Raw genomic sequence first — 16,139 nt, 5'->3', positions numbered from 1 at the left:
GGTTTATCAATATGTCAACATATGACACCAAATGAATCGGGCTCTTGAACAGTGGACGAGACCACTTGAACGATGACAGTGGCCTCTTGAACGGTGGGAGGGGCTTCTTCGATGATGATAGGGGCCTCTTGAACGATAGGAGGCGCCTCTTGAATGATGATAGGTGCATCGGGCTTATTCTTACGGAGTCTTGGCACTAGTGGCGTGAACGGAGACGTAATGACACGAGCACGACGTCTGATGCGTGAACCCCATCGTGCAAGAAAAATCAGACGTAAAGCATCTACCTTAACGGGACGCTAAAAATAAATTAATATATAAATCAACAAATAAATAAATAATGCCGAAAAAAAGTTATTTGCATTTTTAGTATAGTATTAAATAAATTTACCTCATTGCGTAGAGTATTAACCTCATTCTACAACAATGAAACAATCTCCCGTAGAGCGGCAACCTCATCACGTAAGGTAGATACCTCATCGCGTAGCGCACCATTGTCATCGTGTAAAAAATCCACCTCACCACGTAAAGATCGAACCTTATCATGCCATGCACCATTATCTTCACGTAAAGTACCGACCTCATGACACAAAGTACCGACCTCATCACATAATTCCCCTAACTCATCCCGTGGAGGTGTAGAACATGGAGATGGAGATAGACGGAGCCTCTTTGCCGGTCGCCTATCATGAGGTGATGGTGGAGAAGAGGCTCGATGATGTGATGGAATAGGTGATGGTGGAGGTGGAGAACAGGCTCGACTAGGTGATGGCTCCGGGTGTCGAGCTATAGAATCGGCCCGATAGGGTGATGGCTCTCGAAGTGGGGGGTGCTCATCATCCGTCCCATCAAAAAACCGCTTACTAGCTTACCACCAATTAGTGGCAAGCTCAGCATCTGAGGGTGTCAGCCTCTGTAATGGGTAGTTGGCCTCCTAATAATATAAAAGCTCAAACAAAGTTAAACGTGTACTAGTAATAACTTGTTTATATATGGTAGTATTTGTGTGTTAACTTACATCATTATTCGTCGTATATGGGAGTAAGTCTTCCCAATCCAACATGCGTTTCCTCTTCCAGGTAATAGCCCTAGGAATATCATTTGATCTTTTTATCTCATATGTCTGCATGCTGGGGAAAGCCTCAAATATCCAAATCTACAAACAATATAATACACAAACATTAGTAATTGTTAAATAATTAATTATAGTTTTGGAAACATTATATAGAAATTCTTACCTTAAAAGTCCAAGTAAAGCCTGTCAAAGTGTATTTAGAACCATCGCCCCTCAAACTTTTTCGGTCCTCGAAGGTAGATGACAACTTCTTCCAGGTAGCTTTCCATATATATGAACCCCACAGAAACAGGTTCCATGCATTTAGGTCATCTACCAATAATATTAGGTCCTTAGAGATTGGTTGTCTGCCCTCTTTGCCTAAAAATTCGGCATGCAAAAGTAGTAAATGGCATACTCGGACAACATCAAGGTCATCCATCCGAGTAAAACCATCTTTATCAAATAATCTCTTCAAGTCGTCGACATGTATACTCGGCTTCGACTTTGCCAGCTCAGGAAAAACCCGATATAACCATGATGGGTGGGTGATATGACTAGTGTACCGACCTACATCATCGTGTCCGAAGCGTAGACCGGTGATTAAGCAAAACTCCTCCCGCCCAAAATAAGTATACGCCGGTGCCGGAGGAAAATGAAACCATATCTCTTCATCACCACGTTGTACCCCCTCGGGTAGATCGTTAGTCATGGTCTGAAGAAACAAATGTGTCAACATAGCATCTCCACCCAGATGTTGTACTTTCAGCCATGGCCCGAATCAAGTATCCTCAAACAATTTTCTTTGTAGAGGTGTAAGCGTCGATGCAATTTTAGTGGCTATGCTTAATTTATTCCTTAAGGTCAATTGAGCCGAAAAAAATTTCTACAAAAACAATAAACATACCAAGTTAGATATACCAAAAACTACAAATTATACACTACAAACAGACATGATATTAAACAGTGAAAACAAAGCCAAATATGTTTCAAACTAGCACGGTATTCACCCAAGTCATTATTCCATTATAGTTCACAAAATGCATCAGATAACATTCCAGAAGTAAGCACTTATATAAACATTTAAAAGGACAACATATAGGTTTAGTGCAGGTTCAAGGACAACATAAAAAGTAGTAGTTTATTCTTGAAACTTAAATTAGCAACACTGTGAAGTTAGTATTTGTCTTTGTTTTTTGGTTGAAGTAATACAATTCATTCAAGTTTCAATTTAGTGAATAAAAGAAGTTTCTGAAACTTAAATTCGCAACGCGAAAATGAAAATCGTAACGCGAAATGAAAATCGTAATGCGAGTTTCATTTTCGCGTTGCGAATTTGGTGTTGCAATTTAGGGTTTCTTCAATAAAAAGACAAAACAAAGGCAAATACTAACTTCACAGGGTTAAAGACTAAACAGTTTAGCAATATTGGTAGCAACCGAATGAATTTAGCAATCTCAGTGAAATGGTTAATCTAATAATAATACAAAAATTTCAAAATAAAAATAAGAGATTAAAAAAACTAACCCTCGGTGGTTGATTTTCCATTTCTGGTCGTGAATGGTTGTGAGGGTTGATATGAGAGATGGAGATAGACGGATTTTGTCGGAGATGGGGACGGATTTCATCGGAGATGGGGACGAATTTCGTCGGAGATAATGAGAGATGAAGATGAGACTGAGTTGTGCTTTAGGGTTTTAGGTTAGAGATGATTTGTGATAATATTGTTTACATTTGTGTTGCGAAATTAATATTGTGTTCGCGTAAAAACATTTGACTTTCGCGTTGCGAATTTGACTTTCGCGTTGCGAATTTGACTATCGCGTTGCGAATTTGACTTTCGCGTTGAGAATTTGACTTTCGCGTTGAGAATTTGGAATATCGCAACGCAAATTTGGAAAATCGCAACGCGAATTTGGAAAATCGTAATGCAATTTACATATTCGCGTTGCGAAATTGGAAACTAGGTTCCGAAATTGGAATTCGTGTTGCGAATTTGTTGGTCATTTTGGCAAATCCAAAAAAAGTTGGTTAAATTCGTATATTATAAGGCATTTTTGGTTACTGAGGTTATTTTCTCTTTTATAAATGCCTCTTAAACCTATTTTAAATGCCTACTAAGTGATTCTGAAAGTTCAATTTTCACTTTTTCATTTGGAATATGAATTGGTTATTGTGGAATAGAGTGGTATGCTAGTTCATGTTGCTGTAATGTAGGGCCAGTCATGCAGAGTTTGTTGTACCCTTTACTCCTGGGTTAGTAGTTCGGGTCAACACGAAACCCAAAGTTGTGCCCAAAAGATTTTATAAATTAGTTGGACCAAGTTTAGTGTTAATAGGCTTGAATTGAGGCCCAAGGGAATTGTGGATAAGTGATAAGAGTTTTATGATTTAGAAGTTGGGGGACTAATAATGTAGTTTGCCCACATGTTAAAACTAAAAGCTGAAAATCCATTCCTTGTTATATCTTACAAGTGAACCACCCTCATTACCTCCTCACCAAATACTTCTCTTCTTTCTTCCATAATTCTTTTCTTTCTTATTCCTTCCAAGTTGAGATATTAAGAGTTCTAAGTGGAGGGTTTCTAAGCTAAGGTGAGAATGATTCTCTCCATCTTTCAAGCTTGGTTTTCAGCTCTATTTTGTGAGTTTTAGAATTAGTTCAAAATGGGTTTTTTCTTGAATGAAGGGTGGCTCATAGTTGAGTTGAGAGGATTTTTAGCAACCAAGGAGGTCAGGTAACACACTATCAACTCTTCCATACTCCTAGTGATCATTAGAAATGAGTTTTAGCTTAAGAGTAAATTATGAAGATGGTAAATTTCAGGATTTATGTTATAAACATGATATAAAGTCTTATTTATGCTCATTGTAATCACATAAGACTTTAAAGAATGTTTGGGTACTTCACTAGGGTCTTTGGGATTGAAATATAGTATGTTTCGTATGAGTTTTATGACTTTTTCAGGTAGAGTATTGATACTATAGGGATACTATTGATACTTGTTCTTCGTTTTAGGCAAATTCATGAGTTTCTTGGTAAGAGTATCGAAACTTTAGGTTATTGTTTTGAAACTCCCAGAAAGTTTTGAAACTGGGCAGAACAGAATGTTTAAAAGTATCGATACTTATATAAAGTATCGAAACTTTTGTAGGAGTATCGATACTCTTGGGCTAATATCGATACTTTCAGTCTGTTTTGGGCAAAAAGGTCATTTTTAATAGAATTATACTCAATGTACCCCAACACTGCAGTATTTCCTCACATAAGACTTCAAGTGAGAACATTAATTATGTTTAATTCAAACGTAGAAACGAGAATAAAGTGGGGTGAAATAAGACTAACCTTGTTTGAATGCTTCGGAAAACGACTAGGACACCCGAGTTCCTTTAGAAAAGATAGCAGAGTCAAAAGTATAGATTCAGTCTGGATATCTTTAGGGAGTGCGCAAGGTAATTTAAGCTGACTAGTTTGGGCGCAAGGTCTGACACCCAAAGAGTGGGCTAGTAAAGAGTGTGATGTCCAATGTAAAGATTATGGGGGCCATATTCTCGGTAGACTAGAGGGAGTGTGTGAGCTCGTAGATGCAGAACCCTCAGCCGTACCATGATGTCTATCATAGAATAGAGAATGAGTATACGAGTATACTCACTAAAGCAGAACAAAACAGACCAATAGATCAGATAGTAGACTTGATTGCTTGAGCATTTCAGTGACAAACTTTTAGTATGTTTTAGTTGTTAGTGTGGCGTTGAGCTAGTTAGCTCAACCTTCGGATTGTTTTCCGTGGGCAGGTCAGTAGATCGAGAATTCGAGCAGTAGTAGATAGGTAAAGGTCCAGACCCAATGCATATTCAGAGCACGTCTCAGTAGTTTTTGAAGGGCATGTATATTTTATAAACCCTGTTGTATCAGTTGAGTCTTATTATAAACAAAAATCAGTTGAGTCTTAAATTTTATTAAGAGTCGGTATGTAATATTTTGATTGTAAATATTTATTTTGGGAGCTCCCTAATATAAAGTTTTAAATTTTATTATTTCATGGATGTTTTATTTGTTGAAATGATCGTTTTATAGTACAAGAAAAGAGTAAGGTGTTGGTCAGCCACTTTGGTGGTTCCGTGTGTCATCCTACATCGGTCGGCTGTGTGTCGTACTTGTCTAGGTTGTTACATATATCAAAAGCATAAAAAATTCAGTGTGCATCGGAACAAGATTCAAAATGAGATTTGGAATCGATGATTCGCCTGAGAGAAGGTACCGTTTGATAAATAGTAGATTATGACTAGTATTATTTTATTCCTTTGGTTTTACATGTTAATAGTTTTTTATTTCAAGATTATAATAACTGTGTTACTTTCATGCAAGTTTAGTGGTGTAGTAACGGGAATGGGGGACATGGATCCTTACAAATGGCCCGGTTCAAAGTGGAGATGCTTAACGGTGAGCTCCGAATCTTAGTTTGTGTATTCAAGCTTTTATTCATTTAGTCTTTATCGCAACTCCTGGGCAAGTGAATATACATGGTCTTTATCAAAATACATTACGTTTGTACATATACATACTTTATGCCGAAAATTGATGAAGGCTGATAAACTATTCTTCGAATGGAAAGTAATTGATTAAATAAAACTAGGAAAATAACTTTATTCAAAGCTATTAAATGAATCTTGTTCTACTCTCTTCAGTATAAGACCCTAGTTATGAAATTCAACATGAAGACACTAGTTTTTTTCTTATTTGCTTATATTATTATTATTATTATTATGTTATATTATTATTATTAAATAATTAATTAATACATTGCAGGCCCAGAGGCCCATTTACAGACCCAACAAAAATCGGCCCAGTTACAACAGCCCAATAGAAACCCTAAACCCAACTAGGGTTTTAACATCTTCATCCAGTCGCCTCTCTCTTTCCACCGTTGGATCTAATTTGATCCAACGGCCCAGATGGCTCCAGACAAAACCCTAGAGTATCATCACCCTAGGGCCACGCGGCCGTCGTTACTTTTGCCGCCACTTCACTCCGTTTCAGCCGCTGCCACGATACCCGAACGAAGGCTCCATAAACGTTGCCAGCCGCACACGCGTCGCCGTTCTTCGGTGAGTCACCACAAGTTCGGTGACTCACCAAACTACCACCATATTAACCGGTCCGAGGCCAGTACCGGAATGTCTATAAAGCCTCAGTTTACCTGCAAAAGAAAAAAAAAGAGGAGACAGAGAGGAACGAACAACCCAGCAACCATAAAACACCAAAATAGCAAGGAAAATACGAGGGATACTTACCGATGAAGCCCCGCCGTCGCCAGAGTTCACACGAGCCTCCAAACATCACCGAAGGCCTTCGAAAACCCGAAGGTATTTTCCTAGATTTACTCCGATCGGGAGCTTTTTAAGAGAAACGGTCATCGGAACCGTCATTAGGACGGTCCGATCTATATTTTGGTGTAAAAAGTTTTTTTCCGGCCACCGGATTCGATGGCCGACGACAGGGACAACACCGGCAGACGGCTGCCGACCGGTGTCATGTCTCTTTGTTTTAGAGAGAAGCGAGAGATTTTTATAACTCTCTCAGTTAGAGAGAGAAGAAGAAGGAGAGAAATGAGGATGCTGGCCCTTCGGGCCAGTCGTTTGGGGAAATATATACCCCTTCCCAAACGACGTCATTTTGGGAAGGGGTATATACGTAATTTACATGTATGGACAAACCCTTTCCGCAGCCATCTTAGTTTTGTAACATTCCATTTTACTCACTGAAATCATTTCCTATATGTCGTGATTTAGTCCTTTAATTTTATTTTCTTATAATTTGGTCCTGACCGAATATTTATATAAATAATTAAGGTAAAATATGTATTTAGTCCTTACTCTTTCAATAATATTTATTTTAATCCTGACTAGTAATTTAGGTACATATTATAATTAATCCCTTAAACTTTATTAAAATTTATTTTAGTCCCGTATTAAGTTTTTAGGGTTAAATTACATTTTTAATGTATATACTACATAATATTTATAACTATGACCATTAATTGTTTATATTCTATAATTTAATAATTAATTTTTATATAATTTTGACCATAAGTTTTATATATCTTGTGATTTAATTCTATAATTGTAATTTCTTTTATATTTTAGTTATTTATCATTTTTTTTATTATTACTTAATCATATATATCTATATATATTATTTATTCAAAATCTTATTTATAAATTTAATATAGAATACTTTTTATTGTAAGTATGTTTTAATTTAATATTAAAGAAAAAGACTGTCTTAAAGCACCTAGAAGTCCGTTTTCTGATTTTTTTTTACTCTATAAAATATATACTAATTTTTTATTAATATTTATTTAATATCGAAGAAAAGAGTTGTCTTAAGGCACCTAGAAGTCATTTTCTAATATTTCTTAATAAATAAATATCTTATTTATAAATTAATAGATTTTATTAAAGATACTAATAAATTTGAAATAATAAGATTATAAATTAAATATATTTTTGAATTTTTAAAATTTCTAATAATAGAGGCAATTTATAATTAATAAAGTACCAATTTTGGGCGTTATAGGGGTGCTAATCATTCCCTAAACGTAATCGACCACGAATCCTGTTTTACTAAAATTTTTGGTTATACGCAGACTAATTTTATCTTTTAAATTATGTTTTATTCAAAACTATTTTAAAAGATTTTTTTAGGTATTTGACCTACCTAACCCCAAAAGGTCAATGGCGACTCCCAAAACATTTTTTAATCAAAATTATTTTTATCCCTGCCAAGTAAAAATTCGTGCCCGGACAAAAATCGGTTACGACAGCTTGGCGACTCCACTGGGGACCTTGGTCAAACTTTAAAATCAATTACAAATTGTCTCTATTAATTAGAAATTAGAAATTAAAAAATTATATTTTTAATTTTTAATTATTTCTTTTCAAAAAAAAAGTATTTTCATAATATTTATATGTATTAATATTTCATTTTATTTTATTCCATTATTTATTTTTTTCTGTCAGAGGTTTGAACATTTTTCCTCACACACAACACATGCATTGCATAACATAAGCTTTTTTAATTAAGCTTGTCCCTTTTAAGTGGGAGTGAAAGCGACGACTTCGTGAGAATTTATTCTCTGTGTCAGACCTAGTAAGTAGCTTTCGGGGTTCATATGTTCTATGTCTTCGTGAGAATTTATTCTCCGTGTCAGGCATAAAGAAGTGTATCCCCTCGAATTGAACTCGATCCATTTTAGTCTGTGATGGACTAGGATTGAGGGTTAGCAACCCAAGGGGGTACTAACAAAGACAATTCGGGTACCTTTACTCTTAGAACTGAAACTCTACATATAGTAAACCTTAGAAACCCTTCTGATCTAAAGCTATGCCGAAATTTTGTCCGAAATAGGTGTACACAAAGGAGAAATAATTTCTAACTTTTTCCTTTTAATTTATTTATTTATTTTCTTGATGAATAAATTGCATATAAATTTAAATTATTTTAAGTATGCTATGAAGAAAGCATGTTTAATTAGAAATATTTGGATTGATGTTATTAAATTAATTTTTACTTCTTTATTATATGAACTAATTCATTTCTTTTTATGTGTTCTGTTATTTTTGCATATCATCATACAAGATTAAAGGTATTGATCTTCGTGTTAATCGTCTCATTGGAAAACCTTCATCTATGGATAAAAAGTGTTCAAATCAAATAGTTCCAAACTCAGAAGTAAGACAGTGGGCTGAGAACTTACAAAGACAAAGGGGAGACAGTCTGCAAGATGAATATGTATCTGAGTTAGCCAGTTATGCTCCAGTTTCTCTAAAAAGAAATGATATGCAAGATTTGGGAGAGTTGGGATTCAAACAAAAAGTTGCAGTTTTATCAAACTTACGGGGACATTCCATATTTACTCTATGTAGAAGTTGATGATGACTTGCTTCGAGCCCTGATTCAATTCTGGAATCCTGGTTATAATTGTTTCACTTTCAATAAGGAGGACTTGGTTCCTACTATTGAAGAATACACAACTTTGCTACATATAGAAGGGGCATTGGAAAATCGAATTTATTCAAGGTCAGTTAAAACTCAACCTTTCCGAGTTAAATTAGCAAAGATTGTCGGAGTACGAAAGGAATGGGTGGTATCCCGTACAAAACAAAAGGGCGAAAGCGAAGGCATTGCTTGGACCAACATTAAAGAACTTATTCAGAGTCATCCAGATGATAAAGTACGATTCGATCTCTTTGCTCTGGGTATATATGGTATGGTCATCTTCCCAAAAGTATTGGGATATATTGAAGCTGCAGTAGTATATTTGTTTGAGCAGCTACCAAAAAGGGTCAATCTTACTTCTGCAATTCTAGCAGAGACTTTCAGATCTTTAAATGCTTACAGAAGGCTAGGAGGTGGAAGATTCTCAGGATGTGCCCAATTATTATATGTCTGGCCATTTTTGGAGGATAGAAAAGGTTTCATACCGGCACTTTAGTACAAACTACTCACCATTGAAAGAATTTCTGGAGCAAGAATGGCCGAAAGAAATTACGAAAGATATGTGGATCAATGCCTTTCGAAATCCGCAAAGCGATGAGAGCCCCATGGCAAATCCAAAGGGAAATCTTTTACAAATGTGGTGATTACAACTGGGTGATGCTGTTCGGATTATGGGGAGGAATCGGATATGTACCACTTCTGGTCATAAGGCAGTATGAAGGTCATCAATTTGTTCCCGTCACTACTGGATTATATTCGTCTGAGTTCGCATTCTGCAGCAAAAATTATAAAAGAAGTATCATGGAGGCCTTTACAGCTTGGAAAACAACTTTTTGTATTTGAGCTAAAGCAGCAAAAGAAATGTTAACTCCCGATTATGAGGAATGGAGATCTGTCAAGAAAAATGAAAATATCCCTCTACCAGACCAAAATGAGGATATCTCCATGGAAGATCGCATTAAGGTGGTTCCATCAGAGATTGAAATCCTGAGAGCTGAGTTTGAAGCAGAAAGAGAAGGTTGGTCGAGAGAATTAGAGCAAATGAGACGAGATAAAGCTATGTTGGGTGTTGACATTGACTTTCATTCATCACAATGTGCAATATTGAGAGAAAACAAAGAAAAAGTTGATGGTGAATTCAGAACGTTAAAGAAAAATTACCAGGAGCTATACAAATCCCGGAGAGCATTAGGATCAAGCAAAGCAACATCACATGTGACAAAAGAATTGAATATTGAGAAAGGCATAGTTGAAGATTTGAAAGAAAAGAATAGTTGTTTGCTTAAAAGCCTTGAGAAAGGAAAGCAGAAAATGGAAGATTTTGAAGTTGACAGAAGGAATCGAATCATAAAGCACAAAGCTGAAAGCCGCAAGATCATGAATAAAATGCAGAAAGAAAGGGATCGAGCCAAAGAACTAGAAGAGATGAAGAACGGCATGCTTAAGAATTTTGAAGGTGAGAAAAATATCATGTTCAAGGGATTTGAATTTGAAATGAACAATATGATCGCTGAACTTGAAGTTAGGGGCCAAAAGATTGAAGAGTTCGATATTGAAAAGGAAAAATGGAGTTGGAGAAAAAGAATTTCAATACCAGACTCGAATTAGAACAAGAGGCAACCTACAATTGGGTGCAACGATGCAGAAACAAGAATGTACAAATCCAGAAGCTTAATCAAAGGACACAAGAAGCACAAACAAAGCTTTAAGAGGATCTAGATCAGTCTAGAAAAAAAAAACTCAGAGTTTAATATTTATATCTTGCAACTTGAAGAATCATTATTACAAGAGAAGGTTCGTCTAGGACCTAGTGATCTTAAAGAAAGTTATGAGGAGAACGCTTCACTACGAAGACGAATCCGAGATCTGGAAAAAACTCTACACAGTTGTCAAATCAGAATCACTGAATTAGAGCAGACTCTCGAGGGAACTAATGAACAATGGCAAAAATCGACTGATTTCTATGTAGAAAGAAGTGAAGAAAGAAGCAATATGGTATTCGAGGCCATGGTACAAATGAGCGAAGTTGCCAGATATATTGGAGAGCTAGCTGTTGAAGCAAAGATTATTGAGCATCACGTTGATCCAGTTTCCAAGTTTGGAAAGAAGATGACATGGTTGATGAAAGAAATTATAGCGCTTAATAGGAAAGCTACGCCGTATCTGTAGTTATGAACTATTATAAAGAAACTTTTGTATGCTGATGGAAGTTGTTCTATGACAGTTAACTTTTTAGGATCAATACCTTTTGCATACATGCATTTTGCATACATTCATTATTCATTGCATTATTTTCTTTATGTATAATTTTTATTAAGATAACATTCATTAATTAAAATTTGAAAAAATAATATCAAAAGAATTTCCAATCGCAGTTATTCTGGCCAAACGAGAAATACAACATCACTACGGTACTAGACAAGCTACTAAGAAAATTATGGAGGATAAAATACAACGTATTGAGGAACAACATAACAAAGAACAAGCAGAGATGAGAATGAAGCTAGAAAAAATTGAAGTCAGTATTGCAAACTCACAAGACAGCATGATGCAGAAAATAGAAGACATGTTTAAAAAGCAGGCTACCATTGGGAAAATTCATGAAAATCCTGTATCTTTTGATCAAGAACCTATGTATCCTCTAGGTTTCCCACCGGAACCAATTTATCACTCTGGTACTACACCTATACAAATCCATGCCCGCACATCAGCACTTCAAGAGGCTAAACCATATGAAAATCAACAAGTGGATTCTGCATCTTCAAGCAAATATCCACTTATATCAGATGTGAAAATAGGGGATTTTAATGCTGAGCATCTAATCCCAGATTTGAATGAGCTGAATGAGAAAGAAAAAGTAAATGAAGAATTGACCAGACAGATCAGGAGCTTAGAAGAACGAATGGAATCCGTAGAAATAACTGAGTCGTTCTATGGGTTTGACGCTAGCGAGTTGAGTTTGGTTCCAGACCTAATCCTCCCCATCAAGTTCAAAGTTCCCGAATTTGATAGATATGACGGTACCACATGCCCTTCATCCCACATTACTATGTTTTGTCGTAGAATTACAGGATATGTGAAAGACGAGAAATTGTTAATTCACTACTTTCAAGATAGTTTGATAGGACCAGCCTTAAAATGGTATACTCAACTGACCAAAGCCAACATTAGATCCTGGAAGGATCTGGCAAAGGCATTCCTAGAGCAATACCGCCACATGACAGATATGGTCCCTGATAGATGGACTCTCTAAAATTTGGAGAAAAAGAATAACGAAACATTCAGACAGTATGCTCAGAGATGCCGTGACACAGCAGCCTAAGTTCAGCCACCTCTATCAAAAAAAGAGGCCACATTAATGTTTGTCCATACGTTAAAAGCTCCTTATTTAAGTCATCTAATGGGGAATACAACCAAAAATTTTGCAGATTTGGTCATTTCTGGAGAACTCATTGAAAATGTCTTGAAAAGTGGCAAAATTAAATCAAATGAGGGGTCTAGTTCCAAAAGACCTATGTACCAGAAAAAAGAGAACGAAGTAAACAATGCAAACTCTTACAACAAGGATTCTTTGAAAAGTGTTACAATAACCCAGCCAATGGTTAAGAAAGAATAAACAAACACTAATCGAGTAGAGTCTAGAGGATCTCGAAGGGAAAGTGAAAGGTTATCTTTTACACCTTTACCAGTACCCTATGTTGAAATCTATGATTCACTGTTAAAAGCAGATGTCATACGGCCCTATCCTTTGGTTCCAATGCAACCACCATTCCCTCCATGGTATGATATAAAAGCGCACTGTGTTTACCATGAAGGAATTACAGGTCATTCTATCGAAAACTGTTTGGCATTCAAAAGGGTGGTCCAAAATTTGATCAACACTGGAAAGTTAGAATTCAATTCACCAACTACATCAAATCATCTGCTGCCAAATCATGGAGATAAAAACATAAACGCAATCCAGGAAGAGAACAGAAAGAAAGCAAAAACTGACGTTTCTGAGATTAAATCTCCTTTTGTTTGGATATTTCAACAACTCTCCTTATCCGGTATGATTCCACAAGAATTCAGGCCAAAGCATAATGAAGGCAAGAATTATTGTGAATATCATCAAAAGAAGGGACATGAAATTCAACTATGTCTTGAATTTAGGGATTTGGTGCAAAAATTGATGAATAACAAAGAGATAGAATTCTTTGAAGAAGAACCAGGGAAAAGAGAAGATGATGTTTGCTCATCAGAAGATTCTAAACCTAATCAGAGAACAAGTGATCCCGTGATTATTAATGTGAAATCATCTACAGTGAATTCTGTACCAACAAAGCCAAAAGTGGTTATCACAACTCCTTTACCATTTCCATATAAGGATACCCGCAGGGTACCTTGGAATTATACTACCAATGTTTCAATGGTAGGAGGATCTGTTTCTATGGAAAAAGCATAAGAGAAAATACAGAGTGTGGATTCTACGTCTGAAGCAGTGAGTGAAGTCGGATTCTTTACAAGAAGTGGGAGATGTTACTCTCCCGAAACATCAAATGCATCAGAACAGGTGAAAGAAAAAAGAAAAGCCATAGTAATACCCCAAAAGGTATTTGATGATGAATCCCCTCTAGCATTCAATGAGCCTGTAACAGAAAAGCAAGCGCAAGAATTTTTGAAATTCCTGAAACATAGTGAATATAGTGTGGTTGAACAGCTACATAAACAGCAAGCGTGGATTTCTATTCTTGATCTATTTATGAATTCAGAAGCACACAGAAATGCCTTGATGAAAATGCTTAATCAAACCTTTATCCCTGAGGATATATCCCTCAACAAGCTTGACAGAATTGTGGGACATATAGCCACTGACAATTATATAACGTTCACGGATGATGAAATACCTGAAGGTGGAATGGGGTCAGTAAAAGCTTTGAATATTACCACGCATTGTCATGGTCATGTTTTGCCAGGAGTATTGATTGACAATGGATCCGCTCTTAACTTGATGCCTCTAGTCACACTTCAAAGAATACCGGTGGATAAATCGCACATGAAAAGTTATCAGAATGTAGTGCGAGCTTTTGATGGCACTCAAAAAGAGGTGCTTGGGAAAATGGAAATACCGTTGTTGATCGGACCAATCGTGTACAATATTGACTTTGTGGTGATGGATATCTACCCTACATATAATTGTTTATTAGGGAGGCCATGGATTCATTCTGCAGGAGCTGTTCCTTCTTCATTACATCAGAAATTGAAATTCATTGTTGATGGACAACTAATATGCGTAGGAGCTGAGGAAGAAATCATTGCGTCTATAACAAGTGATGTTCCATTTATTGAAACCAATGATGATGCTCTCGAATGCTCTTTCCGAGCTTTTGAATTTGTCAATGCAACCTTTATTGCAGAGGGAAGAAAAATTCCACATCCCAGATTGTCTGATTGCACCAAGATGACTGTACGACAAACTTTAGGCACCGGAGCTAAAACTGGGAAAGGTTTGGGAAAGAATCTTCAAGGGAGTTCAGTTCCTGTAAATATGAAGATGAAGAAAGATCGTTTTGGGTTGGGATTCAAACCCAATTTTCAGCAAAAGAACACAGAGATGAAAAGAATATGTGAAGATAGAAAGGCAAGGTTGAAAGGAGAAGAAATCCCTTAAGAACACATGTTTTTCCCGTAGTTAAAGACTACGTTAAGATCAGGAGGAACGGTTAATGTAGAACAACAGCTTGTTGATGTCTTTAAAGAAGAAAAGTTGACAAAAGATCAAAGCATAGTTGAAGAAGCTATGGAAGGATTATTTATCAACATGATCATGAATTACAACAAGACTGGCAAATACTTGGCTAAAATTCGCCCTTGTTTTCCTGGAGAAACACTCAACAATTGGACTGCTGAAGACCTCCCTGTAGTTTTTAATATTAACACAGAGTAATATTCAGAACTAATCTTTATGTTTAGCCCAAGAATATGAAAACTTTTTGTTATCTTGTAAAGGAAATTATGTTAAGTTCACCTAATACAAATATAATAAATTTTCTTTAAAATTCTCAAATGTCAATCATTCTTTATATTCTTTACATTTTTTACATTCATTTATTTCATAAATTTACTATATCCTTTCGAAAATATGTTCGACTTAAATTTGCAGGTGTCACAATGTTAATAGCATGCTTATTCCTAAATTTAATCGAGAGATAAATTTAGAGCAGCCCATATGTCTGGAGGAAATCAATGAGTGTGAGGATGAACTAGAATGTGATGTTCCTACTGAATTATTAAGACTGGTAGAAAAATAAGATAAACAAATTTTACCTCACAAAGAAGAGATTGAGACTGTAAATCTGGGAACAGATGAAGAAATGAAAGAGGTGAAAATTGGTACTACTTTGACAATCCAGATAAAATAAGAATTGATAAATCTCCTTCAAGAGTTCAAAGATATCTTCGCCTGGTCTTATCAAGATATCTTCGCCTGGTCTTATCAAGATATGCCTGGTTTGAGTACAAATATAGTGATGCACAAACTTCCAATCAGTCCAGAATATAAACCGGTTCAACAAAAGCTCAGGCGAATGAGGCCAGAAATATTGTTGCAGATCAAAGAGGAAGTGATGAAGCAGATTAATGCAGGTTTCCTACAGACAGCCAAATACCCAGAATGGGTAGCCAACATTGTTCCAGTACCAAAGAAAAATGGGAAAGTTTGAATGTGTGTGGATTACAGAGATCTCAATAAAGCTAGCCCGAAAGATAGCTTTCCTTTACCCCACATAGACACATTGGTGCACAATACTGCAGGACATGCATGGTTTTCATTCATGGATGGATTTTCAGGATATAATCAGATAAAAATGAACCCTTAAGACATGTAAAAAACAACATTTGTAACCATGTGGGGCACATTCTGCTATAAAGTAATGCCATTTGGATTGAAAAATGCAGGAGCAACGTATCAAAGAGCCATGGTAACTTTGTTTCATGACATGATGCACAAAGGGATTGAAGTATATGTGGATGACATGATTGCCAAATCCCGAACCGAAGAAGAACATATTCAAAATTTGAGAAAGCTTTTCTAGAGATTGAGGA

At 36.1% G+C, this 16,139-nt stretch overlaps 1 pseudogene; it reads left to right on the top strand.

Moving 5' to 3' along the window:
- LOC120168014 overlaps window positions 1–16,139 on the top strand; it is a 55,448-nt pseudogene that overhangs the window by 11,503 nt on the left and 27,806 nt on the right.

The sequence above is a fragment of the Hibiscus syriacus genome, unplaced genomic scaffold, assembly GCF_006381635.1.
Source record: "Hibiscus syriacus cultivar Baekdansim isolate YM2019G1 unplaced genomic scaffold, ASM638163v2 tig00111708_pilon, whole genome shotgun sequence".
NCBI classification, from domain to species: domain Eukaryota; kingdom Viridiplantae; phylum Streptophyta; class Magnoliopsida; order Malvales; family Malvaceae; genus Hibiscus; species Hibiscus syriacus.
This window is presented reverse-complemented; position numbering and strand designations above follow the sequence as displayed.